The 26623-nt window shown below is 57.5% G+C and overlaps 1 protein-coding gene across 3 annotated transcripts in view; it reads left to right on the top strand.

Moving 5' to 3' along the window:
* SHISAL1 (shisa like 1) overlaps window positions 1-26623 on the top strand; it is a 142595-nt gene that overhangs the window by 52030 nt on the left and 63942 nt on the right. The window contains exon 1 of one of the 3 annotated variants that reach the window (XM_027540551.1): window positions 9331-9685. The exons of 1 other annotated variant lie outside the window; for it this stretch is intronic. The gene's annotated coding sequence lies outside the window, so the exon portion shown is untranslated. Of the gene's footprint in view, window positions 1-9330; window positions 9686-10346; window positions 10448-26623 lie in introns of those variants that run through there. One more of the 3 variants, XM_027540550.1, reaches the window with a different exon arrangement.

The following is a 26623-nucleotide window of genomic DNA, read 5'->3' on the forward strand; positions in this document are numbered from 1 at the left end:
CATCTATCTGTCCATCCACCCACCTACCCACTCATCTATCCATCAATCATCCCTCCACCCATCCACCCACCTACCCGTTAGATACCCATCTATTGATCTCTCCATTCATCCATCCAGCTTTTGCCCCATTCCCACATTCCCCTACACAGTCACAGGTACTCGTCACTGAATGCCCAGTCCTCTGTTCATTTCTCAGGAGGCGAAGACATGGAACCATGAATCCTCCACAAGGACTCTCAGTGTCATTGGGAAGGGCAAGCCCACACAGAGCAATCACCTACCAAAACATGAGTCTTTGCTCTAAAGGCCATAGTGACGCAGAAAAGGCCAATCTGTGTGGACTTATCAGGGGAGTCTTCCTGGAGGAAGGAGAGTTGCCTAGAACTGATTTCTCAGGGCCCTCCCCAATACCAGCTCACCAGCCAGCTTGCACAAATCAGGCTCCAATGTGCTCCACTCCACCCACCGCCCCTCTGGTTGCCTCTCACCTCTGCAAAAATTATCTTGTCATTTTTTTCTTATGACACATCTAAGCTGTTGAGACAGCAAGCTCTTGCATGGCTTTATCATAACAGTAATAAATAAGCATTCCATCCTGAAGGTTTTGAGTCCACCTGCCAGCCCCAGGGAGGAAGGAGCAGAACTGGGAAGCGCCCAGGAGACAGGGAAGAGAGGGTTCTAATTACACCCTGGAATGACTCACGGCACCTTTACAGAAAGGAGCTTCACACATCATTATCTGCCGTGGGAAGAGCAGCTTATTTGGGGTGTGGGGAGAATTAATTAAAGTTGGGGAGGCGCTCGGAGAGCTGAGGATGAAAGGTGCAAGGCAAGTGCCAAATGTGCTTATTAATAAAATATCGGTGCCAAGTTGCCGACGAGGCCAGCTTGAGCACCGGGTGTCCCGGCGGGCGCTGGGAGGGGCGTCAACCGCTCCCGGCTCCTGGGCTGGGCCTATGAGAACCGCTTATGCAAGTTCTCATACCGAGGCCTGCTCCAGGCCGGGCCCGGTGGTGGGCAGTGTGGGCGTCCTGGAGCAAGTCAGACCCAGGCCAGCCCTCGGGGAGCTCCCGGCGGTGACAGGAGCACAGACAGAAGCTCAGCGTGACCAGAGCTGTGACGGACGGAGGGATCCACCTGGCTCAGAGGAGGCTTCCGGGAAGAGGAGACAGATGACCTGGGTCTTCAAGATAAAAAGAAGCCAAGAGGGACAGGCCAGGAAGAGGAAACAGAGAGAGCTGGGATCTGGAGGCCTGAGAGCACCATCGATTCAGGAAAAGAGGAGGGCCAAGCAAGCCTAGGGTGGCCTTGAGGCAGGAGATGGAGCTCGCTGGCCAGTGGAAGGCAGACTTCATCCGGAAGGAAGGGGGAGCCAGCAAAGGGCGTTAAGCAGGAGGGTGCTGCTGTCGGGCCTGAGTTCCGCGTGGATCTCTTTGGCTCCCACTGGAGAGTGGTCCACTAGGTGGGGGAACTGAGTCAGGGCAACTGCTGGCCACTGCAGTACTGTCCAGGCAGGAGACAGAGAGGCTGGGGCTGGCAGCGCCGGTGAATACCAGCAGGACCGCCTCAGGGGCTGGAAGCGGAGGGTTCTTGGGGCCCTGCCCGATGAAGCCAAAATGCCTGGTGACTGGCAAAGGCGTGGTCAAGGGCAGAGTGCCCACACAGATGGGTCCCTGTGTCCACGGCACTGACCGCATCCTGCTCTGACTGCCAGGTTCCGGGTCTCAGGGTGGGGCCTTGGCCAAGTGTGTGTGTGGAGCATCAGCCCTGTGGACTCCACCTCTGAGGAGGTATCAGGAGGCTGCAAGCTGCAGCTGTTGTCCACCCACATCCAGCCCCGCTCCCTGCTGCATCTGATGAGGACCCCAAGTCCTCTTTCCTCCCCTAGCCTGCTCAGGGATCCCCTCATCCTTTATGGGTGGAGGAGGTGACCTCAGCTTCTCTGACCAGAGATTCTGGCCTGGGTTTGAGAGCTGGGCTCTGGGATCAGGCAGACCTGGGTTTCAGGAGTCTTGGGTAAGTTATTTCCGACTTCAGTTTATGGGTCTGTGAGATGGGCATGATTTTAGTCTGCATCACATTAGGCCACATGAGGCTCGTCAGATGCACAGAACATGACCAGCACGAGGCTCGAAGCCGCTGGTTGTGCTTATTTTTACAGCTGAAGACCCAGAGCCCCCAGTGTCATGAGTAACACACGCCAGGTGCTTAAAGCCTCGTGTCTATTGTAATAATCAGTAAATACCAGCCTACAGGTATTAGCTACTAGTGGGGTAGAGGTGAGGAGAGCCAAGTAGAGGCCCTGCTGTGTGCCAGACACCATTTATTAGAGTCCCTGAAAGAAGGCAGGAATTGTTGTCCCCATTTCAAAGATGAGGATACTGAGGCTCAGAGAGGGAAGGTGACTTCTTCTGATGCAAGGCAGACCCAAGAGTCTGACTCCAAAGCTGGGGGCTTATTTTGTAATTTTCACACATTAAGATAGGATGCTAAGGCAGCAAGAAGGCTTCATATGCTAAGGGACCTTGGGCAAGTCACTGGGTCTTTCTGGGTCTCAGTTTCCTCATCTGCAATTTGGGCTCATGCTGCTGACCTTGGAAGCTTGCTCCAGCAAGCCATTGTTCTGAGGTTCCATCTCTGCAGGCAGCACCCCAGGATATTCCCATGATGCTCTGGGGGTGGAAAGCAGCCCATATCCTCTTTGGCTGGGCTCCAACACCAGGCATGGTGCTCTGAGAAGGTCTTAGAGCAATATGTGAGCAAGGCTGACTGCAGAGGGCCTGGCCCCTCACGTGCTCTGGATCTAGGAGGACTGAGACAAAGGCATCTATCTCCTGGACACCAAAACGGGGCCACATTTTCTCTGCTCAAGAAAGTGATGCAAATAGTATAAAGCATTCTGAACTTGGTAATCTAACACAGGGCAGGCAGCAGCTGCCACTCACCTGCTGTGTGACCCTGGGCAAGGTACTTAACCTCTCTAATCCTCCCTACCCTCAGTTGAAATGAGGCAAAAATAATAGTGCCTTGCTTTGGGGGGGTGCTGGTGCGATGCAAGAGAAAATGTTTGCAAAGCCCCAGGCCTAGCATACGGTGCATGAATCCAGACTCTGAAAGCTGGAGTCTCCTGTCCTTTCCCCTCTTCCAATAGAGCCAGGGTCAGCCAGGGGAGCCCTTAGACAGGGGCTGTGGGCTGCCCTAGTCTGTGGCTGAAGGCACCGCCCCCCAACCTTCATACTCCCCACCAAGCCCCTGAGTAGCTGTTCAGAGGTTCTGATTCATCACAGATGTTGACTGGTGAACAGGCCATGGCTGGCAGGTGGCCAGACAGGCCCCGGCCAGGGCCATGGGGTCTGCTCTGCGGCCAAGCTGGGGCCAGCATCCCCACGGCCGGGATCCTCACCAGAACAGAGTGCAGACAGATGCTGGAACCCACCACCAAAGGCTCCTTTTTTTCCCTGGGCTCTGTGGAAACATGAGATTTTGCAATAACAAAGGTCCCTCTGTGAGGTGGGGCCAGATCATTTATAACATTGGGAGAGGCCGCTCAGAAGAATCAAAGAAGTTTGAAATTCCGAGCCTGGCTGCCGGGCCTGAGCTGTCAAACCCCGGACAACCTGCCTCCCAACAGCTGGGCTCAAGTACAAGAAGCCAGCCCTGGGCTGACCAGCCAGGGCCTCACCCTCCCTGAGCCCGAGAGGCCTGGCCGGCATCAAGAACAGAGCAGGTGGGGAAACTGAGGCCTGGGAAGCAGAGCCAGGACGTGCTCCCAGTCCAGGGCCCTCTACTCCACTCCTCCTTGCATCGAGGTCATGGCAGGGACAGGGCAGGGAAAGACCCAGGCTCAAATCCCAGCTATGCCGTTTCCTAGTTGTGTGACCCTCTTAATCTCCCTGGGCCTATCTGTCAAAAGGGATGACTAGAAGCAAGTCCTGGGGTGGTCATGAGGGTTCAAGGAGACCACCCAAGTGACAGCGGGGGCCACAGAGCACCCAGAAAGTGGAAGAAAAGGTAGATCCTCGTTCCAGAGAGGTTAGGTGACTCGCCCACGGCTTTACTGCTACAAAATCTATCATGGTCTAAGCTGCCTTGTCCCGCCCTGCGGGATTTAAAATGACTAATCTTTGCTCCTTGGAAGGAAAGCTATGACCAACCTAGACAGCCTATTAAAAAGCAGAGACATTGCTTTGCCAACAAAGGTCTGTCTAGTCAAAGCTATGGTTTTTCCAGTAGTCATGTATGGATGTGAGAGTTGGACTATAAAGAAAGCTGAGCGCCGAAGAATTGATGCTTTTGAACTGTGGTGTTGGAGAAGACTCTTGAGAGTCCCTTGGACTGCAAGGAGATCCAACCAGTCCATCTTAAAGGAGATCCGTCCTGAATATTCATTGGAAGGACTGATGCTGAAGCTGAAACTCCAATACTTTGGCCACCTGATGCAAAGAACTGACTCATTTGAAAAGACCCTGATGCTGGGAAAGATTCAAGGCAGGAGGAGAAGGGGACAACAGAGGATGAAATGGTTGGATGGCATCACCAACTCAATGGATGTGAGTTAGAGTAAACTCTGGGAGTTGGTGATGGACAGGGAGGCCTGGCGTGCTGCAGTCCATGGGGTTGCAAAGACTCGGACACGACTGAGCAACTGAACTGAACTGAAGTGAATCTTTAGAACAAAGCCCCCACCCCACCCCCTAGACAGAGGCTCCTGAGAAGGGGCTGCCAGGGCAGTAGAAAGAGCTGGAGACCTCAGATTTCTGTCCCAGGATGGCCTCTCACAAGCTGTGTGACCTCAGGTCTATTACACGACCTACCTGGGCCCCCTCCCTACCTCTCCAAGATGAGGGTGCTCCCTGTCCCACTCCTGCGGTTTTTTGAGGTATAAGTGAGTGTGGAGGAAACGGGACTGGGAGACTCTGCATACGCCAGTTATCTTGATTATCATTGTTGTTGTTATTATTCTTCAGGGGCTGCCCATGGGGAGGGCTGGGCTGTGTGGAAATTGGGCCTCCAGTTCGGTGCTTGGCTCAACCTACCGATTTGCATCACATTAATTCTCATCATTTGCACACCGGGTCTGAGAGGCTGGTGAGACACAGTGAGGCCACGGGAGCCACCAGCTGCAGCAGAACTGAACCCAGGACAGATGCACGGATGGATTCTGTCTCGTTCACACAAGCTAATGCCTCCAAGAGTACGGGTGGGGTGGGGGTGAGGGCCCCGAGGGTTTGGGTGGGAGTCTTTACCTCTTTACCTGGTAATCAAGAAGGTAAAGATCTTTATCCCCTAGAAATTAAAGAATTTTGATACAAGTGGCTGCTGGGTCAGTTGGCTTCTCTGTGGTTGTGTAAAAAAAAATTAGCAGCTTAAAACTGCGCCCCTGTGTTATCTCACAGTTCCATGGGGGTAGAGTCAGGGCGGACTCAGGGAGTTCTCTGCTTAGGGTCTCAGGAGCTGGGCTCTTCGGGGAGAGTCTGGGGAGATTCCAGGCTCCTTCATGGTGCTGGCAGAGTGCAGCTCCTGGCAACTGCAGGACTGAGGCCCCCGTTTCATCCTGGGTGTTGGCTGGGGGCTGCTCTCACCTCCCTGCCGAGACCGCTCCATCTCAGCATGTCAGTCTCCCCCTTTTTTACATCCTCTTCTGCTGACAGCAGAGAAAACTCACTCTTTAAGAGTTCTACTTTTAAAGAGCTCCTGTGACTGGCTTAGGCACACCAGACAATCTCCTTATCTCCTGATCTTCTTAATCAGCCGATTAATAACATTAATTATATCTGCAAATCCCCTTTGGCCATATCGGAGTAACACCCGGGGGAAGGCGATGAGGCCCTCTTGAAACTGGGTCTGCCAAGTGCTTTTTCAAAGAAAACAGAAGCCCGGTTTCCTCTTGGCTGGGAGGGCAGTGAACGGTTCTGCCAGCCCTCCTGCCAGCGCCAGGGGAGAAGCTGTGTCACACCCTGTGGCCTAGGAGGGAGGCAGCGGGGAGGCCCCGGCGAGTTTATACCCCCTCGCCTGGCACAACTTGGCATCATTACAGCATGTCTGGCCTTAGGAAGGCCTCTGAACCAGATGACTGACTGTTCTCACAAGTCTCGAGAGGAACACTCAGCCGTGGCAGTTATGGTGGGGTCTTGGAAAAGACCCTGATGCTGGGAAGGATTGAGGGCCGGAGGAGAACTGGGCGACAGAGGATGAGATGGTTGGACGGCATCCCCAGCTCCATGGATATGAGTTTGAGCAAGCTCTTGGAGATGGTGAAGGACAGGGAAGCCCGACGTGCTGCAGTCCACGGGGTCACAAGGAGTCAGACACGACTTAGCGACTGAACAACGGCAGTGGCTTCCACACACCGAGCACCTACTATGTGCCTGGCCTGGAAAAATCAAAACTCACAACATCTTACAGAAGAGCAAACTGATGCTGTGAGCATGACCCAGGCCCTCGGGGGCTCCCAGCTCAGCACCCGGCTCCAGACCTGGTGTTCCTCATCACTGGGATGCCCAGTTGTCCCCGTGACCCCGCCCTGCAGCCACAAGGAGCCTGGGACTTTGCCACCACCCGTGACTCCCAGAGCCAGCTGGGAGAGTGGGAGCAGCAAGGGCATAAAGATGGCAGGGACACAGCCCTGGTGCCTCCAAGGGGCAGGACCAGGCGGCAGGAGAGTGCTCGAGGGCAGGCTCCTCCGGGGGCCTCATCTCCTCCCAGGGAAACGGGTTGTAGTTAGTGCCTTCCCGTGGTAGGCAGGCCCCGGCCTGGGGGCTTCAGCCTCCTTGGATTGAGAAGGAAACAGGCTCAAAGAGTTGAACACCTTGCCCACCACCTCCACCCACTTCCTGGAGGGACCAAGTGGCCCCCAAGCCAGGCCTGCAGTTCGGACCCCAGCTTGGCCGGATGACTTGGTCAGGGAGAGCCCCAGTTCCTTACATCTGGAATTTAGGAAGTGGGGGCTTAGAAGCCTAAGATCTTGAATCAGAGCCTGAGGAGAAGGGAGGCGGAAGGACTCTAGGGTCCTTGGACCAGCCCGGGGCTGCTTCCTAGGGAGGTGTGGGATGACGGCAGAGCCAGCATGCCGGCTGATCGCGGCTCCTCCCCCCACCCACCCCAGGGGCTCAGCCTCCGCGCGCCTCCCTCCCCCCTTCCCAGAGGGGCTCACCGGGCCGGACCTCGGCCGCGCCCCCCCCCACGACGCCCCACTTCTAATTAAACAGCAGCAATTTTGACGTGGCAGGTGATCTTCTCGGGAAGCCTGGCTTTAAATTTAGCTCCCTCCCCAGCCAGCCCTTTGAAAAGGCTGCTCTCTCGGTGGAGAGCGAGGAGCGCGTGAGTCATCCGCCAGGCCGCCCGCCTGGGTGAGCAGCGTTTGCGGGGGAGCAGGCCTCCCGAAGACAGAGAAATAGTAAATAGGGCCGGGATTAAAGGCAAGGCGAGGAGTGGAGCACCCGCCCAACTCGACTCACAGTAGGTGCTCAGAAATGTGGGTAGCGGGGTTGGGGTCATTGCCGGCAAAGCCCAGCCCCCTTCATTTCTCCCCCAGCCCCGCCCAGAGTAGAAATACAAAAATAATTGTTGAATGGGTCCACATAGGCCAGTATTCTTATGGGTCTCACCTGATCCCCCCAGAGGTCCCAAGAGTCTGCTCTGTCCTGCTTCTATGCACAGCGTGTGAGAGGGTGAAAATGCTGCCCCTGCCCCCAAAGACAGCCTTTGAAGAATCCCCAGAACCTGAGGACCTTACTGTAGATAGGACAGGAAGAAAGGGGCTTCAGAGATGCGATTAAGGTCAGGATCTTGAGATGGGAGTTTATCCTGGATTATCTGTGGGCCCTAAATGCAATCACAGAGGAGCAGGGGTGGGGGGCTCAGACACACACAGAGGAGCAGCCACATGGAGACGGGGCAGCCAGGTGGGAAGATGCTTGGCTTGACGGGGCCACGAGCCAAGGGTGCCTGCAGCCACTAGGGAGTGGAAGAGCGCTCCGGGGAACCTCCCAGGGGACAGCCCACACTTTCAGCCAGTGACACTGATTTGGAGATTTCCGGCCTCCAGAACTGTGAGAATATAAAGATACGCTGTTTTAAGCCACCAGGTTCATGGATGTTAGTTATCACAGCCTCGGGAAATCAGTGCCCAGGACTGGGGAGAAGTGACCTTGCCTGTGGGCACACAGTTGGTAAGTGGTGAAGCTGAGAGTCAACTCCAAGTCTGACCGGTTCCAAAACCCACACATCTTTCTGGCCACTCTGCCATTTTCTGGAAGGTCAGAAGGGCTGCTGATATAGATGACGGCACTCACTTGTTTGGGATAATCAACGGGACTATTGATGCAGCCTCTCATTTAATCCCATGATGACTCTTTGCAGGGGTAGAATGATTTCCATTTTGTAGGTGAGGAAACTGAGGCTCAGGGAGGTGAAGTGGCTTTGTTAGGGAGCCTGACCTGTAGGGAAAGGAAGGTGCAGGGCCCTGGATGCACACCGAAGGCAGCCCAGCCCAGCACAGGGAACAGCTACCTCTCAACCTGAGTCCCCCTGCCACCTGTCCAGCACCGGGCCCTCAGCCAGTTTTGTAACCTCTTTGCTCCTTCGTTTCCATCATCCCATGGGATAATCATGGTCCTCCTCCTTGGGAGGGTTTACAGGAGCTGGGCAAAGTGCGTGAAATATCCTGCCTCATCTAATCTTTAAAATGTTTCGAGGAGATGATGCTGTGACCTGTTTAGAGAAGAAAGCTGTCAAAGGTGTGGAATCTGGGCTTGGAAGTCAGGGGTGGGTGGTGGTGGTGGGGAATCTAGGCTGGAGCCCTGGTCCTGTCCTTTTACAGCTGTGTGGCTCAGGGCAGTTGCCCTAACCTCTCTGAGCCTCAACTGCCTCACTTGTAAAATGGGGAAGCCAAGACCCAGCACTGTGGTGAGGAATAAGTCAAACAAGGTGAGTGACGGGCTCAGCCTGGTTTTTGGAGAGGTGCACTCAGTGTCTGTAAAAATGGAGCCAGAGCCAGGGACACGGCGGACGTGGGGTTTGCAGGGGTGAGGTCCACCTGCCCCCCGGGCACTCAAAGCCACTGTCCCTCCCTGATCCACCAGTCAGTGAGCCATCCTCACTCCCAGCCCGCTGCCCGGCCCTGGAAGAGGCTGCAGTGGCCCCTACACGACCAGCTTTACCCCTCAGAGGTCACTGGGCCAGGGCCAGGGGGGGGGAAACTAGGGCTTAGTGAGGTTGGCTCAGTCTGGCCCCGGTCTGCAGGTGAGGGGTGAAACGGGGGAGGGGGTGGCTGCTGGGGAGGAGAAGTGGAGAGAAGGGGGGTTTGGAACAGGGGCGGGGAGCCCACGCCGCACGGAGGCCCGAGGAAGTCGGGGTTTTCCTCATTGGAAACTGGCCAGATCTGGTCTGCTGCGAAGGAGTCTCCGGCCCGAGTCTGACCCTGCCAGGGGCCACCTCAGCCTGACCCCGGCCCTGACCACCTCTGGAGGAGGGGCGGCCTGGAAGGGATGTCTGGCTCAGCACCCGCAGCGGGAGGCGCGCGGCAGGTGGGGCCCTCCAGCGGCCGGCCGCCGGAGGAGGGGAAGCTGGAGGGGCCGCCCGGCCAGCAGCCAGGTGGCCGGAGCGGGGCTGGCGTGCCCCTCGCCCGCCCCTCTACAACAGCTGCGCCGGCCCGAGGGCTGGGGAGCGGCCAGGAAGGAGGCAGGTGAGTGTGGCGGGGCTGGGGAGACGGCGATGGGGTGCCGGAGGAGGAAGGAAGAAAGGAAAGGAACAGAAGGGAAAGAAAGCGGGAGGAGAGCGGTAAGGGGACAGCAGACAGGAAGGGGGGAGGAGGGGAGCAAACAGTGAGAAAGGGGGGAGCAGAAAAGAAAGAGGAGGTCGCGAAAGGGAAGAGACGCAGAGACACACGGCCGGGGCGAGGGCGAGCGCGGGGAGGAAGCGAGATTGCGAAAGGAAAAACGGGGGGAGAGAGAGAGAGAAGGGAGCCGCGGGCGCTGGGCGGGAGCGCGGGGCGCCGCGAGCCGGGAGAGGGGGCAGCAGAGGGCGAGCGGCGAGCGGCAAAGAGTGAAGTGGGCACAGCGGCGGCGGCGGCGGCGAGCGCAGGGCCGGCGAGCATGAGCGCGGCGGCGGCGGCTGCGGCGGGCGCGGCGCGGGGCTCCGGGCCGGCGGGCGGGCGGGCGGCTCGGGCCGCCCAGTAGCCGGCGGGCGGGCGCGCGGCGGGGCATGCGGCCGGCGGCCGGTCCGCGAGCCGGAGCCCCAGCCCGAGCCCGCGCCCGCGCCCCGCGCGCCTAAGAGCGGCCGCCTTCCCGGCGCTGGCCCCGGAGCCCCCCGGAGCCGGGACAACTGTTGCGGCGGCGGCGGGGGCACCGCGGGGGCGTGGGCGGCCCGGCGCCCCGGCAGGCGGCTCAGCCCCGCGGGCGCCGACTCCCCGCGGCGCAGCGAAGAGCGAGCGGGCGGCGGGCAGGAGGTGAGCGGCGCCCCGGGGGCGGGCCGGGCTGGGGCCGCGCGGGGGAGGGGCGCGCTGGGCCGGGGGTCCGAGCGCAGCTGCCGAGAGGGGTCGGAGCGGAGCTTGTGGAGGAGGAGGGTCCCGGCGAGTTGTGCGGGGGGTGGGCGCGGATCTTCGGCTCCCTGGCTCCCCGGCTCCCCGAGAAGGGGGTCGGGCGCCCGAGGCGGGCGGGGAGAGGTGGGCGCCCTGGGAGAGGCAAGTTCGGAGCATCGAGGGATCCGGGGTGCTGTGGAAAGGGGGCCGGGGACGCCCGGGGAAGAGTCTGGGGGTGGGAGACGCGTCGGACAGCCGGCGCCTTGGCATTGGGGTCCGCGCCAGGGCTCACCAAGGTCGGGGTCGCTGAACCTTGGAGAGGACCTGGGCCGGGTCCGAGGAGCAGTCCAGGGCGCACCGTGCAGGGACGTGGCCGCCGGGACCGGCATTCGCGTCCGAGGCGGGGACCGGCGTCCGAGGACCAGTGCGGGAACTGGGCGAACCCGGAGCCCCGTGCGCGCCGGGCAGGGTTCCGGAGGCAGGCTGGGGACCCGACCGGTTCCGAGGGTCCCGGCTGGGCGGCGCGGGCAATCACGAAGGCCTCTCCAAGTGCGTGTCCCTCGCTCGGCACCCGCCGCGTGGTCCCAGTGGAGGAGCCGCCGCCGCCTCCTGGGGCCGAATCAATATTGATTCCGCGCCCGGGGGCCGGGTGGCCTGGCGGCGGCCTCCGAAGCGCCTTAGCGCCAACGGTTGCCATGGCAACGAGGCCCCGAGCGTCTTCAGGTTATATTTATTCTAATTATTATTATCATTATCAGTGTTAGTATTTGTTACTCAGCCAGAGGAAACCAGAAAGGAGGAAGAGAAGCCAGTGTGTCCTGGCGCCTCCAACTGTCATCTCTTCAGAGAGAGCCGATGCTGGCTGGGGGGCCAGGCCCGACCTCGCGGGTCTGGTGCCCTGTGCGGCTTCCCCAGCCAGCACCCCTGGGGCAGTGGGGCTGGGAAGGCGACTTATATAATCTGCCAGCGTGCCTTGTGTCTACTGTGCCTCTCCTGACCTCTCTGATCCCTTGTCTTAGCGCCTGCTGCTCCTGCCCAGGCAAGCCCAGGCCGGGATGGGAAGAGGGAAAGGTGCCTTTCCCCAGGAATCACAGCCGGAGGCCTCCACCCCTCTCTCCCCGCCGCTGTGTGACCTTGAACAAGGCGCTTGACCCCTCTGAGCCCCTGTTTCCCCTTCGTGTAAAGTAGCACGGGCACCATGCCCACCTCTGAAGGTTGCTGTGAGGTCACACCGAGAAAGCCCTGTGAGTTCTGACTGTGTGACCCTGGGCAGGTGCCTGTCCTGCTCTGGGCCTATTTCTTAGTGTGGAATGAGGGCCTGGACCCCAGCGTGTCTTTAGTCACTGGCATCCCACGAATTTCACTCTGGGCTGCTATGGAAATACGGGTGAGCCAGTAAGTTGCCTTCAGATCAGGCTAAAGGGAGCTCCTCCTTCACCCCCTGTTCCCTCACCCGCCAGGTGGGCTGAAGGTGGCAGGGAAGCTGGCCATCCAGCCCTAGTCCTTGGGGCCAGCCAGGAGCGTAACCATGCTGGTCAGTGTTGCCCGGGATTGGGATCCATCCCCCACCACCCCCTAGACCGGTGTCCGCTCAGGGCGGAACACGTCCCTGAGCACGAATCGCCTCCCCCAGAGAGGCTGTGGTCTGTGCCTGTCCAGGCCGGGGGCCGAGTGTGGGGCAGGAGGTGGGCCGGAAAGTTCACTGCGGCCAGGCAGCCCCCACCCCTCGAGGCTCAAGCTGAAAGCCCTAGGGAGGGGCTTCCCTGCTGTCACATCACACTGAATTCTCCGCTCAGTCTCAGGCTCTGGGAGGTATGGGACTGGCAGGGGAAGCTGGGAGCGGGGAGATTGGCTCTGAGCCATGTGGGGGGTGTGTGTGTGTGTGCATGTGTGTGTCCCACCCTGCCGCTCCCAGGCCACCAGCCTGGAGCTTATCGGGGGCAGCTGGGCTGGACAGGCTGAGTGGGGGCAGGGCCAGCGCTGCTCAGACCTTTGTGAGTGAGAGAGAGAGCAAGGTCCCAAGGAAGCTGAGGATGCCACGCATCATTCCTCCTCCCCTCACTCCTCTTCTTCAGCCAAACTCAGCGAGCCCCCACGTCTGCTGCTGGAGGGCAGCAGCTCTGCCCTTGGCGGCTCCAAGGGAAACCCGCCCGGAGAAGCCAGTGGGGAGGGAGGGCGGGCTTCCCCAGAGCCGGGGGAGGCTGAGTAGGGGGGATGCAAGTGGGGAGAATCTGCCCAGAGACCCTGCAGTGGCTTCAGGGCTAGGGGCACCCGGTCTGAAAGGCAGGCAGGCATGAATCAGCCAGAAGAGAGGAGCAGTGGTGTTTTCCTGGCAGAGCCCCTCCAGGGGCACAGATGTGGACACACAGCTGGGAGGGAGGCATCCTGTGGACAGGTGGGCGGGGCTCAGAGGTGGGGCGTGGGGGCGCGGGGAGGGGGCTGCAGGACTAGGGAGCAGGGGGAGATGGTGCAGTTGGAGCAGGGCTAGGTCAGGAGGGCAGGTCACTGCCACCGCCGCCCATTCTGGGTGTGGGTTAGGTAGTGGGAGGAGGGAGGGATGGTCAGGTTCAGCCCTTGGACTGGTCCATGGTCTGTGGGTGGAGCCTGTGATTGGGGTGGGCAGAGGGAGGTTTGGAAGAACAAGAGGGGTCTGCTTCCCGGCCACATGGTGGGAGAGGACCGCTTCCTGGCCTGGCCCTTGGCTGCTGCTGGGAGGGGAAGGTAGCAAGTGGCCACCAGATCTGGCAGCTCCAACTGCCTGAGTGAGTCTATGACAGACTTCACTATCACAAGTATAAGGATTTGCCTGAACAGCAATGGGATTGCCTTTGACCATGAAAGCCCAGAGGCCCACTGTGCACTAGGTCCTGTGTTGGGCAGGCGCTGAGCCCATTTAATTCTGTGCACCAACCCTGAGTCAAGCCGCTGTTGATGCAGTTGCACTGCTGAGAAAACGGGCTCAGGGAGGTTAAAAGTAACCCGGCTACTCCCGTGCCCCTAACCACTACGCTCCACCAGCCGGAGTTCAGCCTGTGCCCGATGGTGACCCTGGTGGCTCTTCAGACACTTTGCTGAGTCTCACATCCTCCTAGTCATTGCCCTGCTCCCTCTCTTCTGGACTGATGCAGAGTGTGGCCCGTCTTAGGCTCAGAGGAAAACTATCACCTCCCTCCTTGGGGATGCTCTACCTCTATTAATGCAACCTCTTGTTTCAGCTTCTCTCCGGCTGAGTCACACAACAGATTCGTATCAATCTTAGGATGAACTCAGAGCCTATCTCTAGCTCTCCCAGGGTGGTTTTTCCCCAGCCCAGCCACTCTTTCTAGAAGTTGCTGAAGTCAACTCCTGAGCACTGTGGGCCCTTGGTTCCTAAACGCTCTTCTGGCAGGTGGGGTCTTGACTGTCTGGAGCCAGTGAAAGTGGGGAGGGTGACCAGAGGCCCTGCCCACCCTGGCCACAGTCTTCCGGGGGATGCCAGGTGCTACCCACTCTGTTGGTGTCAGCCTCACCCCGCACAGGGCTTGCTGGCAGGGGAGAGGCCCCACCCCCTCCCTCCTCCTTCTCCCTTTCTTTTATCCCTCCCTTCCCTCCTCCCTCCAGCACACACATTCCTTGGCCCCCTTCTCCAGGGTCTGACCCCTAAGAAGGTAAAGAAGCAGCCAAGCCCCCTCACACCTGCCCCGAGACGTGACTCAGGGCGCAGGATCTGTTTGACGACTGACTGTATGAACAAATACCTCTCTGAGCTGAGACCGTGGCTGTCCCAGCACCTCTGCACCTGCTGGTGCACCCCCCTGTACCCCAGTTTGGCCCACATGTGATGAGCTGCTCTTTCCTTTCCGCCTTAGCTGCGAGCAGGTTGAAAATTTTCCAGAGGGTCTTCCCTGGACGTCCTGATGTGACCACTCACTGCCGAAGCTCTTGCTGTCTGAGCCTGGGTTTTCTCGTTCAACAGTGCAGCGACTTAGCGCCTGCCTAACGGGTTTCATGAGGGTTGCGGTGGGGAAAGTCATGGGCAGAGTCTGGGACGTGGGAGCCCCTACCCTCCACATCCTACAGCTGGGGGAGGGGCAGATAAAGTCAGGGACCCCAGCATCTCAGAGGCCCATGTCTTGTACCGTGATGTTGGGATGCTTTAGGGCCTGATAGGGAGCTCGAAGCTTGTCCACTTACCGTGTAAGTGGGGACCCTGGGGCCCAGGGCAGGCTGGTGGCGTGCTCAAGGTCACAGTGAATTGGGCATCCTGGAAAGTCAAGGATGTTCACGATATGATGCCGGCCCTGTCGGCATCATTCAGGGGCATCTGAGGCCGCTGCCTGGCGTGGGGGAGAGGGGTGCAGACGTGAAACCGTCAGGGAAAGTCTTCACAATCTCGCCCTCCCTGGCCATGCAAGTGGAGAGGCAGAAGCCGTGAGATGAAATGCAGACGCCTCCTGTCACACGTTTCCAGCCACCAGCCATGAATGGAGCGTTTCCTTGGCATGCTGTGGACCTGCTGCCCCCTTTCCTCCCCGGTCTGGGGCACACACTCCCATCCCTGCCCATCTGTCCACACGCACACCTACCCCAGCAGATGAGCGCAAACTCGCCTTCAAGAAATTAAGAAATAATGCATGAGTTTTCCAAATTACACCCATTTAACACTGAATTAAGTAAGTTCTGGAAGCTTTTAACAGAGCTCTGGGAGGAAAAAAAGAATTTTTTTTTTTTTTTTGGTTCACACTTCCCTGGAAAATGAGACAAACCGTGATCTTTTAAAACCCAGCTACATAATCTGATTATTCCTTGCTGGCAAGCATCTGAGAAATGCCCGGCGGAGGGCGGAGACGGCCGCTTTACCGAGGCTGCGAGATTTGCATCGGGAAATTGGGAAAGTTTGCCTCCTGCGCCAGATTGGAAGCTCCCCGGCGCATGATGGGTTGAAAAGAAAGTGCTGCTTTCTTAGATATCGGCACAAATTAAAAATAAAGGCAAATTCCTTCCATAATCCAGCTCAAGAATTTCCTCCACGGCTCCCTGAGCGGGTTACTGAAATGATGGTGATTTGCTTTCACTTCAGGCTCCTCTTCTTTGTCAGGAGAATCGTCCACTCACAGCTGGGTTTATAGACCAACAGAATACGCATTTAAGCTCTGGCTCATTCCACCTTTCCGGGACACCTATCCTGTACCAGACACAGTGCCAGAGCTGGGGAACAAGAGATGGTTAAAACAGGACCCTGCCCTGCTGGGTTTTGTGGTGTGTCTGTTGGAGGCAGAAGAGCAGGGGAAAAAAAAAAAAAAAAAAACAGACACCTATGAGGTCCCACTATACCTGAGGGGTCAGGGAAGGCTTCCTGGTGGAGGTAACTTTTGGTTTGGGTCTTAAAAGGTGGATAGAAGTGTGCCAGCACAAGGGGGCAGAGGGCATTCAGGAGGCAGAGGAGCGCCTGAAGAAAGTCTTAAAATGGGTCTCAGACATCTTTGGATCTTGGGATTTCAATGTTTGCAGATTCCTTTATTACAAAGCCCTTTTTTGCCCATTATATTCCAGCACCCTCAGACAACCCCAGGGCTACCTTCCTAGGTTCCTTTTCCCTAAGGAGAACAGAGGCCAGAGAGGAGAGGCAAATGGCCAGGAACCCAGTCCGAGCTCTGAAACCTAAGGCTCTGGGTTAGATGGGCTCTATGGAGAAGGCAGTGGCACCCCACTCCAGTACTCTTGCCTGGAAAATCCCATGGACGGAGGAGCCTGGTGGGCTACGGTCCATGGGGTCACCAAGAGTCAGACACGAATGAGTGACTTCACTTTCACTTTTCACTTTCATGCATTGGAGAAGAAAATGGCAACCCACTCCAGTGTTCTTGCCTGGAGAATCCCAGGGATGGTGGAGCCTGGTGGGCTACTGTCTCTGGGGTTGCAGAGTCGGACACGACTGAGGCAACTTAGCAGCAGCAGCAGCATGGGGCCAGCAGAACATATTGTAACCCGCTAAATGGAAATTCTAAACATTAAGTCAAAGAATAACAGAATTACTAATACCAAAGTCTACAAGATCCTCTTTCTGCTCTTCCTTCTCGGCTACAGCCCAGGCTTGGCTTTAGGACAGGAGTCCCAGGATGTCCATGCCAGACCTATGGGCTCTGAGCCTCAGTCTCTACATCCAGAAAATGGGAAGATGGAGCCTCTCCCTGCCCATTTGTGGAAAGCCTGGGATCATCACTGAGCCCCAGAGGCCTGGCCAAAGAGGCCTGGTCAGTGGAGTTCACCCTTCAGCTCAGGAGGAACCCAACCCACCCTCCCATGGGCTTGCCTCTAAAGAGCCCTGTTGTTTAGATTTTTCTGGGAGCAGATGGGGAACACAGCATCATCTGGCTGTCACTGCTCAGAATCTGATCCCTGAGACCTTGAGGCCTTTGGAGGATAAGCAGGGCCTCTGAGCTGAGGCCCATCGTCAGGGCAACAAGCAGAGCTGCAGGGAAGCTCATGGCTCCGATCCCAGGGGAGCAGCCTGGACCACCGAGGCTGCACTTGGGGCTCCACCATGAACCAGTCTCCTCTCTGCTTGTTCCTAACTCTATGCCCCTGGGCAGGTTATATAACTTGTGAGCCTCAGTTTCCTCATCTGTGAAATGGGTTGTTGCGTGAATCAGATAAGATGGATTTGCAGCTTAGCGCATCGTGTGTATTCAAAGACACATCAGCTCTCTGTAATCTCACTTTATTACCTGTTACTCTGTGAACACTTCTCCAGTCTTTTGATGAAGCAGTTGGGAGGGACCCAAACCTGATCATCCAGGAACCCCCAGAACAGGGGATTCCAAGACTGTGGTTGTTGATTAAGTGAAGAAGTGAATATAGTGGCCCCTTAGACTGCCCTGGTGCCTGCCCGGTGCCATGGTAACCACAGAGCAGGGCGGCGAGATAGCCAGCTCTTGGGCTCACCTGCCTGGGTTCACATCCCCTACCTGCGGCCAATGCTGGACTGCTTATTTCCCTCTTTGAACCTCAGTGTCCTCATTTTTAAAATAAGCTTGATAATGTTTATGATAGTCATAATAATGCCTTACAAGGGTGGTTTTGAGGATTCAAGGTGAGGACTGTGACATTCCAGGCTCCTGGATCAATTACAGTGATAACTATTATTTATTATCCCCAAACTCTGGAAGGGGCCGTCAAGATTTGAATCCCAGTTTCAACCCCTAATAGCTATGTGACCTTAGGCAAGTTATAAAACCTCTCCAAGCTTCAGTTTCTTCCTCTAAAAACGGAGAAGCACTCACCTAGCAAGAGTTCTGGCAAGAATGAAAAGAGTTGACTCAAGGAGCATATCCGGTACAGAGCCAAGCGCATAAGAACTCAGTAAATAATACTGTTGACATTGTCATCAACTACATTTAATAACAGGAACACCCGGAGAGCACAGAAGCAGTGGACTTTCTCTCTGTCCATGAAGGGTAGAGACCACTCATTCCTGATTTAGCTGTGTAGCAGCTTCTAGCTCAGGCATGCTTTGGGTGGGTCTGTGAACGAAGGGATGAACTGCTGGATGGATGTGTTCATTGCTCAGGAGTGTTAAACTCTTTGCAACCCTATGGACGGTAGCCTCTGTTGATGGGATTCTCCAGGCAAGAATACTGGAGTGGGTTGGCATTTCCTTCTCCAGGGGATCTTCCCAACCCAGAGATCAACTCCTAGTCTCCAGCATTGCAGGCAGATTCTTTCCCATCTGAGCCACCAGGAAAGATGAATGGATGGGTAAATGAACAGATGGATGAATGAATGGGTGGATGGATGGATAGATGGCTGGGTGGGTGGGTGGATGGATGAATGTGTGGGTGGATAGATGGATGGAGGGATGGATAATGTATGGGTAGATGGATGGACAGGTTGATAGGTGGATGGATGAATGAGTGGATGTATGTACATATGTATGGATGGATGGATGGTTGGGTGGGTGGGTGGATGGATGAATGTGTGGGTGGATAGATGGATGAGGGATGGATAATATATGGGTGGATGGATGGGTGGGTAGATGGATGCACAGGTTGATGCATGGTGGATGGATGAATGGGTAAACGAATGAATGAGTGAGCGATGGCTGTCAGGAAACATGGAAAGCCTAAGATCAGGGAAGCTCGGGAAGGGGCCCAAGGACTGGGGCAGAGTCTTCTCTTTGAGTGCTGAGTGATGAGATAGAATGAGTTTTATAGCCGGATATGATCTCTCTTCTCTGCGTGAACATTTATCCACCTTCCAGGAACTGGCGATGAGGGGCCGAGGATGAAGACCCAGGTTGCTTGATGTCCCTGACAGTTTGGCTTGGGAGCTGGACAGAGCTGTATTCAGACTGTGGCTTCCCCCTCTTTAGGGCAGAGGAGTCCTGGTGCTTCCTGGAACCTCTGTCTCCTCCTCCACAGTATGGGGGAATGCTGTTTCCTTTGGGGGCGTGGTGATGCACGAAGCTCACACGTTGAGCGTGGTGTGTGGTTTGTGAAGGTGCGTGGCAAGTCGGAGGAAGCGTTTGGACTCCGTGCAGTGGACGGCAGGTTGCGGGAAGGTTCTGAGGCTGGGGGAGGCACGGTGCAGGCAGTGCGGACCGCCAGCCTGTGGGCCACCTGGTTCCTTCCAAAGAGGGCAGTAGACATGGGTTCTGAAAAAGAGTGAGGGGCGAGGGCACTGCCAACCTGCTGAGGCCACAGAATGGGCGCTGGGCCCTGGAGCCCTGACCTGCCGGGAGGTCCCCCAACTTTGCCTAGCCCTGTTCTGGGTGCTTTGCAAATACTACCTGATTTAATACTTGTAATACACCTGAACAAGGATGGATCACTTGTGGCTTCCCCAGGGACAGCTAAGCTTCCCCAGGGATAGCTGCTAAGGAGCGAAGCCAGGATTCAGATCTTCCCATGCGGGATGAAGAGAAGGCAGGGCACCCTCTGTGGTCAGGAGAGGTGCTGGCCTGGAGGTGTGGGTCACCATGCTCCTGTGCGCCCCCTTACGTCTGGGTAGCCTTGCCCAGCCACCTCCATCCTCTCTGCCTCAGTTTCCTCCTCTGCAGAGCAGGGTCCACAGCAGACCCTCCTGCAGTGTGTCTGAAAGAGGGCCACGGAGGCAAAGCACTCCAGGAGGGAGGCCTCCACAGGCCCCACCCATTTGTCACTGTTATTTGCATTCCTTCTCTTTGGCAGAGACGCATGGGGGAGTGAGTCCTTGGGGATGGGTGGGACGTGGCAGGAGCCGGCGAGGGTCTGCCCTGGGGCTGCCTCAGCATCATCTGGGCCTGGAGCTCGAGGCCAGTGTGTCCTTAACGTCTGGAGTCTGGTTTCTGCTGCGCCTGGGACCTTCTCCAAAGGGGCCAGGTGTCTGCCAGGAGTGGGCAAGCGTTTACCTGTGTGTGTGCTGTGTGACTGACTATTCACTCCCAAGACTGTACTCAGGGCTTGTCCTGCTGGGACTCCGGGTCCCCAGAAAGACTGTTCTGCCTGGGTCCAAGTCCCGCATAAGGGACGGCCCTGATGGGGGTGAGACCAGAGGGCAGGGTAGAGACTCTGCCTGGGGGAAAAGGGCCAAACATCAAGGAGGCCTCACCGGAGGAGGTGGCGCCAAAGGAAATGGAGGATGAGCTGGCCAGGCGGCTGAGCTAGGGGTCGGGGGATCTTGAGGAAGAGGAAACAGTGCATACAGAGCCCAGAGGACAAAGTCTGGGAAACGTCTGGATGGCATGGCTGTCCTGTGGTATTTTTGGAAAGTTGTTGAGGTGAGCCCATGGAAGTTGGCAGTGGCTTGATCTCCAAGGACTCGGGCTAGTTAAGGAGTTTGGACTTTACTCTGTAGGCGCGGGATGGCAGATGTGTGGCTTGAGTACCGCCACCGGCCACTGCCGCACCCAGGGCAGACATGGCTAATCAATCCATCACAGCATGGAGTCAGGATGTGCTCCGGCCCAGTCCCCTCACCCCCGCAGTCCTGACCAGTTGATCCTGTAGGCACACTCGATGACACCTGTTTGCCCTACCGCCATTGTCAACGGGAATCATGACGGTCCTTCACAGCTGCCTATGGTGTGTGGCTCATCCAGCACCCAGAGTCCTTTCCTGATTAGAGGAGGCAGGTGGTAGCCTCTGGTTCCACCCCAGGCCCCCAGGCTCCACTGTCCCACAGTGTAGGGTAAGTTCCATCCTTCCTGTGAAAACAGTCTTTCTGTCCAGTGGGTCCGGGCACAAGCACCCTTCTGGGAGTGCACGCCCACCTATCCTGAGGGGGCCCCTGTCCGTCGCCTGCAGGTCAGGCTAGCAGATAAGCCCAGGCAGTCCCTGGATGTCTGGCTGGGGTCTGGCCAAGGAGTGGGGTCTCCGGGGGAGGGGGTCGGGGCCTGGCAGAAGTCTGGGGAAGATTAGGAGGCTTTTCTCCTGAAATTCAGACAATTGGACAATCTGTTCTGGATCGATTTAGAAGCAGTGAAGTGAAAAAAAAAATCAGAAAATATAGTGTGAAAGCTATTTTCTCTCTCAGTGGGGAAGAGGCGACGAGCTGGAGTTTATTTGTGGACTGTCCGAGGCCGTGGCCAGGGCCTCTCACCCCCTCGCTGCCTGTTCCGCCACTGCCCTGGCCCACTCCTACCCCCACACCCCGCCGCCGCCGCCGCCTCCTCCTCCGTGCCCAGTGCTGGGCTGGGAAGCCAGGGGTCTCAGAGGGGCCGTCCTCCCTGGCGGCAGCCTCGGGGAGGCAGTGGTCTGCAGGGGACTCACATGGATGCGCGGGACAGGCAGACAAGGCGTCTCCATGCCAAGGGCGGGCTGCGTCTGTCTCCTCACTCCTGTATCCTCAGGGCCTAGATCTGGGATTGGCATCTGGCAGGTTTCCAGCCTGAGTGATGGATGGAAGGGAGGGAGGGAGACAGGAAGGAACAGAGGCTTTGAATGAAGTGACCCGCTCATGGTCTTGTGTTTGTAAGTGGTGGAGGTGGGGTTGGAACCAGAGCTGTGACCCCAAGACCCGGATGTTCCCCTGCCATCCCTGGGGCCAGGAGCAGGTCTGAGACATCACAGGTTTCCCCCAGCACGGGTGCTTTCCTTTCCTGCAGACACAACTCCTGAACGGGGTCTTTCACCACTGGGGCCAAGTGCCCACGGGTCGCTGTGGGGCCAGACCGGAGCGGGCAGAGGGTGCTGTGCAGAGAGGCAGGGAGGCAGGTCCCCCCTCCCCACTCTCCAGTCTATGCCCAGAGGTGGTGGTGCACTGAGTTCTGGGGGATTTCAACCAGGGGCTGGATCACTGGCAAGTCCTGAGTGTGGAGGGTTGGGAAGGGCTCCAGCCCAGTAGGAAATGGAATCAGCTGATTCCAGTCCCCAGAGAATGGGCTCTTCTCTTTTCCCCCAGGCATTGGGAGAGGGGGAAATTCTCAGTGGTTCTGTTTGCTGCTGCTGCTGCTAAGTCGCTTCAGTCATGTCCAGCTCTGTGCAACCCCATAGACGGCAGCCCACCAAGCTCCGCCATCCCTGAGATTCTCCAAGCAAGAACACTGGAGTGGGGTGCCATTTCCTTCTCCAATGCATGAAAGTGAAAAGTGAAAGTGAAGTTGCTCAGTCATGTCCGACTCTTCGTGACCCCATGGACTGCAGCCTACCAGGCTCCTCCATCCATGGGCTTTTCCACGCAAGAGTACTGGAGTGGGGTGCCATTGCCTTCTCCAGTTCTGTTTGAGAACGTGGCAACTCCCTCCTCCACCCACTATTTCCTCCCCAGATACCAAGGCCAAGAGCCAAAGGCCCGTCAAGGAAGAACCTTGACTTGGAAACAAGACCAGCTTGGACCCAAGTCCCAGGAGCTCAGCTGCTGTGTGATCTTGTGTAGGTTCACACTTCTGAGTGTTAGTTTTCTCATCTGCTGACTGTGAGCAGTAGTACCCTTTAAAAAAAAAAAACATTAAAAGGAGACGATTTTTGTCAAATGTCCGTCATGCGGGCCAGACAACACATAGTAAGTCCTCGAGAATCGTCTCTTCCTCTCGTTTCCACATGTGGAAGGCAAGTCATGAGACTCAGTTTAACTCTTGTTTGGGTTCTATCTGCACCCACGTCCTGAGGTCCCAGCTCGGTTGGGTTTCACATATTCTGTCTCGTGTAATCCCACCTGCCCATGGGAGGCTGGGGGTTAGCACCCCACTTTATGGGGAGAGGCCCAGAGAGGCAAAGGGACGTGTCCAGGGTCACAGGGCAACCGTGTCCCCCTCCAACCCCACCTCTCCGCCGGGCGTGGGCCCAGCACCCGCCTCCCCAGGAAGACCCGTCCTCACGTCCCAGTTCTGATCCGGTTTCCTGTCGACGGCTCTCTCATCAATGCTTTTTGATGTTACCTCTCGATTCCCCAGAAATTTCGGAGCAGCGTTTTCCCCACCGCAGTGCACTAATTAGACCTCCATAACACTGTTTACCGGGATGTCAACGTATGCTATAAAATTTTGCAACTTTTTTTTTTTTCTGCACCATAAGCAATGCTCAGTTTCAAAAAGGAGGAAGCCTGCCACGATGGTCCCGGAGTCGTGTTCAGCCCCTGGAGGACCCCTGGAGGAAGGCTCATCCTGGCCCCAGGCTCTGCCCAGTGAAGCAGGGACCTCCCCTGGGGGGGCAGGTCGCTCTCAGCCTGAGGGTGGGGTCTTCCATCCAGCTGGGGTCTGTGCTCTGCCCCTTGCTGTCCGGGTCCTTCTTAAGCATCTTCGGTGTCAAAGCCCCGGGGTCAGAGCCCACCTGCGGGATGTCAGGGGGCTCCGGCCACTCTGAACGCCTGCAGACACTTCTTTATGGATTCTTTTGTTTCCAGTGTGCAAACTCAGAATGGGTCACCAGTTGGGGGAGGACAGGTTTAAACAGAGGACGTGCTGGCTGACCCTGGCTTTGCTGGGGAGGCGCCCCCAGGCTGGGAAGGTGTGAGAGCAGACAGGAAGAGATAAATGCCAGTGGAGTGGCTCAGAGGGTCTGGTCTGATTCCAGAAGCCAGCTGCTACCCAGACACCTGCCGGCACCCGGACACGATGACCTTGGGCCTGAGCTGGCCTCCCCTCCCATCTCCTAAGACACGTGACGCTGCCACCCTCCGAGACTCAGGGAATTCACCTGAAGGGGCGTGCCTGAGCGGGGTCTTCCCTCCCTCCTGGCCCCCTACCCCAGTCTGGTGACTGATCGCTTGTTCTTCTGGGGATGGGATGACTGAGGAGTTAAGTTTGGGGTACAGCACATGTGGGGTGCCGGAGGTCCCAGGAATGGAGATGAGCAGGAGGCCACCCAGTCCAGGTCCGGGCCCAGGAGAGCTGGTAGGGGTGAGCAAGTGTTAGCAAGCCATAGGGAGGGTGGCCTCAAGCCACCTCCTGCCACCTTTGGAAGCGTCCTCTTTTATCTCTGCCCAGCCATTGCCACCAGGGAACCCTCCTGGCATGCAGCCTCCCAGGAGATACCCTGCCTGGCTCACTGAGGGCCAGTGTGGCCGGCCAGGCTGGTGACCTGGTGACCTCCCAGGCCAGTGAGGGCAGCTGAGCTTTTGAGAGAGGGGTCTGGGCCTGGCCTGGCTCTGGGCGGCTGGCTGCATGTTCACCTCCGGCTCTGCTTAGCAGCTTCGGTGCCAATTTACAGAGAGTGTGGGCGGGAGGCTCATTAACCCCCAGAAGTGGAGCTGCTTCAGGGGAGATGCGTGGATGGGGGGCCCTTTCAGGCCAGGCTGGGTGGGGGAACCAGCTCTGCACCACCCCTGTGGTCGCTGCTGCGGCCCTATTTGCATAATTTTGAAGTTGATTGGCCTGAAGGCAACTTCGCTTAATCACAGCTGACAAGTCTCTGGTTGCAACGGCAGCTGCTTCCAATTAGCCGTTGTTGGTGCCGTGGTTTGTTAGACTCTCCCAGCAGCCCCTCTCCCAGCCCCCCACCTCCCAGCCCCCCTTATCAGGCCCAGAAGGAACCCGCGGGGCCTGTAGCTGCCTGGGGAACGTGCCTCCTTCTCCCTGTGTGTGGACAGCCCGGGATGCAGCCGTGGGGCCCTGCCAGCTCCCGGGAGATGCTACCACACTGGGCTGTGGACTGTGCTTTGGGCACTGAGGCTACAATGTGGGGGTGCGAAAGCTGGGCTGCCCGGTTTTGTTAATAAAGTTTTATTGGCACACAGCCTCTGCCATGCAGCTCATATTGTCTAGGGGTGCTTTCTTGCTCTGAATGCAGCGTTGAGTCATTGTGACCCACAGAGCCCTTCATATGTACTATCTGGCCCTTCACAGAAAAATTTCCCGTCCTCTGACCTAGCCCAGAGGTTCTCACACCTGAGCGGGCATCAGAATCCCTCGGAAAACTGGCAAAATACAAATTCCTTGTCTCCACCCTGGTTCTAGTCCAACAGGTCCCAGGGGGCCTGCAGCCAGCATTTCTAACCAGCTCCCAAATGAAGTACAAGCCCACACTCCAGGCCACACTGGTCCAGCCACCTCCAGGGTCCCTCACGGCAGTTTCCATCACCTCACCCCATTCTGAACACCATCCTCATTAGACAGAAGAGGAAACCAAGGGTCTGAGGGGTCCCCGGCTTCTGCACAGTCCTGAGCTGACAAATTCTGGCTCTTCCCCACCACCTGCTATGCCGTTGACCCAGACACCTCTCCCCAGATACAGCATATCCCAGGGTACCCCAGGCCCCAGGGTACCCCAGGCCCCCAGCTGGCTCACCGGGCTTGGTCGGTTCCCTATATCTACACTGGGGTCTGCCATTAGTAACACTAACTCCTCGGCAAGTGAGAATGTCAGTCTTCCTTGGGTTGGGGGAGCGTGCTCGCAGGAAATCAGGGTGTCAAGGGCACCTCGTGGGGACTCAGCTGCCTCCCCTTCCCCTGACGCCTGTACCAGGTTCCACCAGGTTCCCAGCGTCCGATTGGCGTCATTTCCCCGCTGGGACAGAGACCCTGCTGCCACCCCCCGAATCGCCTGCTGTCGCTCTGTGGATGATCGAGGGCGCCTCAACCCAGCACCCTCTTCACCCGTCACCTTCCCGTGACCTGGGGGGGTGGGGAGGCGCAGGACACCCACTTACAGAGGCTGGGCGATCTGTCTGAGGAGGTTGGGCTACATCAGATGGTCCCACCTGGTTTGGGGGCATATTGCTGAGCATAGGAGGATTGGTCATGACCAGTGTCCCCAGTTTATGGATGAGGAGGCCAAGTTACCCGGATTCATGACCAGGAAATTCCTGAAGGGGCAGAGTGTCTGGGACTAGCCCGGGAGGAGGTGGGAATCACACAGAGACAGATCCTTACGGGAATTGGAACATCCCGGCAGCAGGGGATAAACATCCTTGACCCCGCCAGCCAGCATGATGGCCGGAACAGGAGCCCCACGTCCCCTGGGGCCACCCCGTCACCCCCACTCCCCTCTGTGCCCCTGTCACAGCTGCAGGCTTTCTTCAAAAGCACATTTCTCGTAGTCCTTTCGGACCGTGCAGGATGTGACCTGGGGACAGAAGTTCCTCCCTCGGCCCAGGGTTGCTAGAACACCCCGTGACGTTCGTTTGAGCGGCTGCAGGGTGTTTGGTGTTTGGACATCCTGCAATCCTTCTCCGGTCCTTCCAGCTGGACTGTCTCCAGGGTTTCCATCCCATACACAGGGTGGCCGAGAAGGTTCTCGCACCTCGCACCTGCGGCCAGCAGGGCCTTTGCTGAGCCTGGGGTAGGGGCATTAGTACTGCTCATCACAGCCTCTGTGCGCAGGAGGCTGCCCCGAGCTTGCTGTGGGGTCCTGCTCCCTCCAGGGACCCCTGCCAGCCCTCCAGGCAGATGTGCTGTGATTACAGCCTCTTTTAAAGAGGAGCGAAGGAGTTCCTGCCGTGTAGGGTCGTCACCCGCGGTAAATGCCATGATGCCGCCGTACTTTCATATGATGACGTATGTGTCCAGGATCTGGCTGAGGCAGCCCAGCTCAGAGAGGTCAAGGCACTGGCCCAGGGTCACACAGCCGAGCAGCGGCAGAGCCCAAGGTCGGATCCCTTCCTTCTGGTTCTCCGCAGCTGTGCTGCACCTCAGACCAGAGGCAGGGGAAGCCGTGTTCCCGGGGTGACTGCCGCCCCCAACCCAGTCCTGTGTTTATTGCACTGAAGGGA

The sequence above is a fragment of the Bos indicus x Bos taurus genome, chromosome 5 (assembly GCF_003369695.1).
Source record: "Bos indicus x Bos taurus breed Angus x Brahman F1 hybrid chromosome 5, Bos_hybrid_MaternalHap_v2.0, whole genome shotgun sequence".
NCBI lineage: Eukaryota > Metazoa > Chordata > Mammalia > Artiodactyla > Bovidae > Bos > Bos indicus x Bos taurus.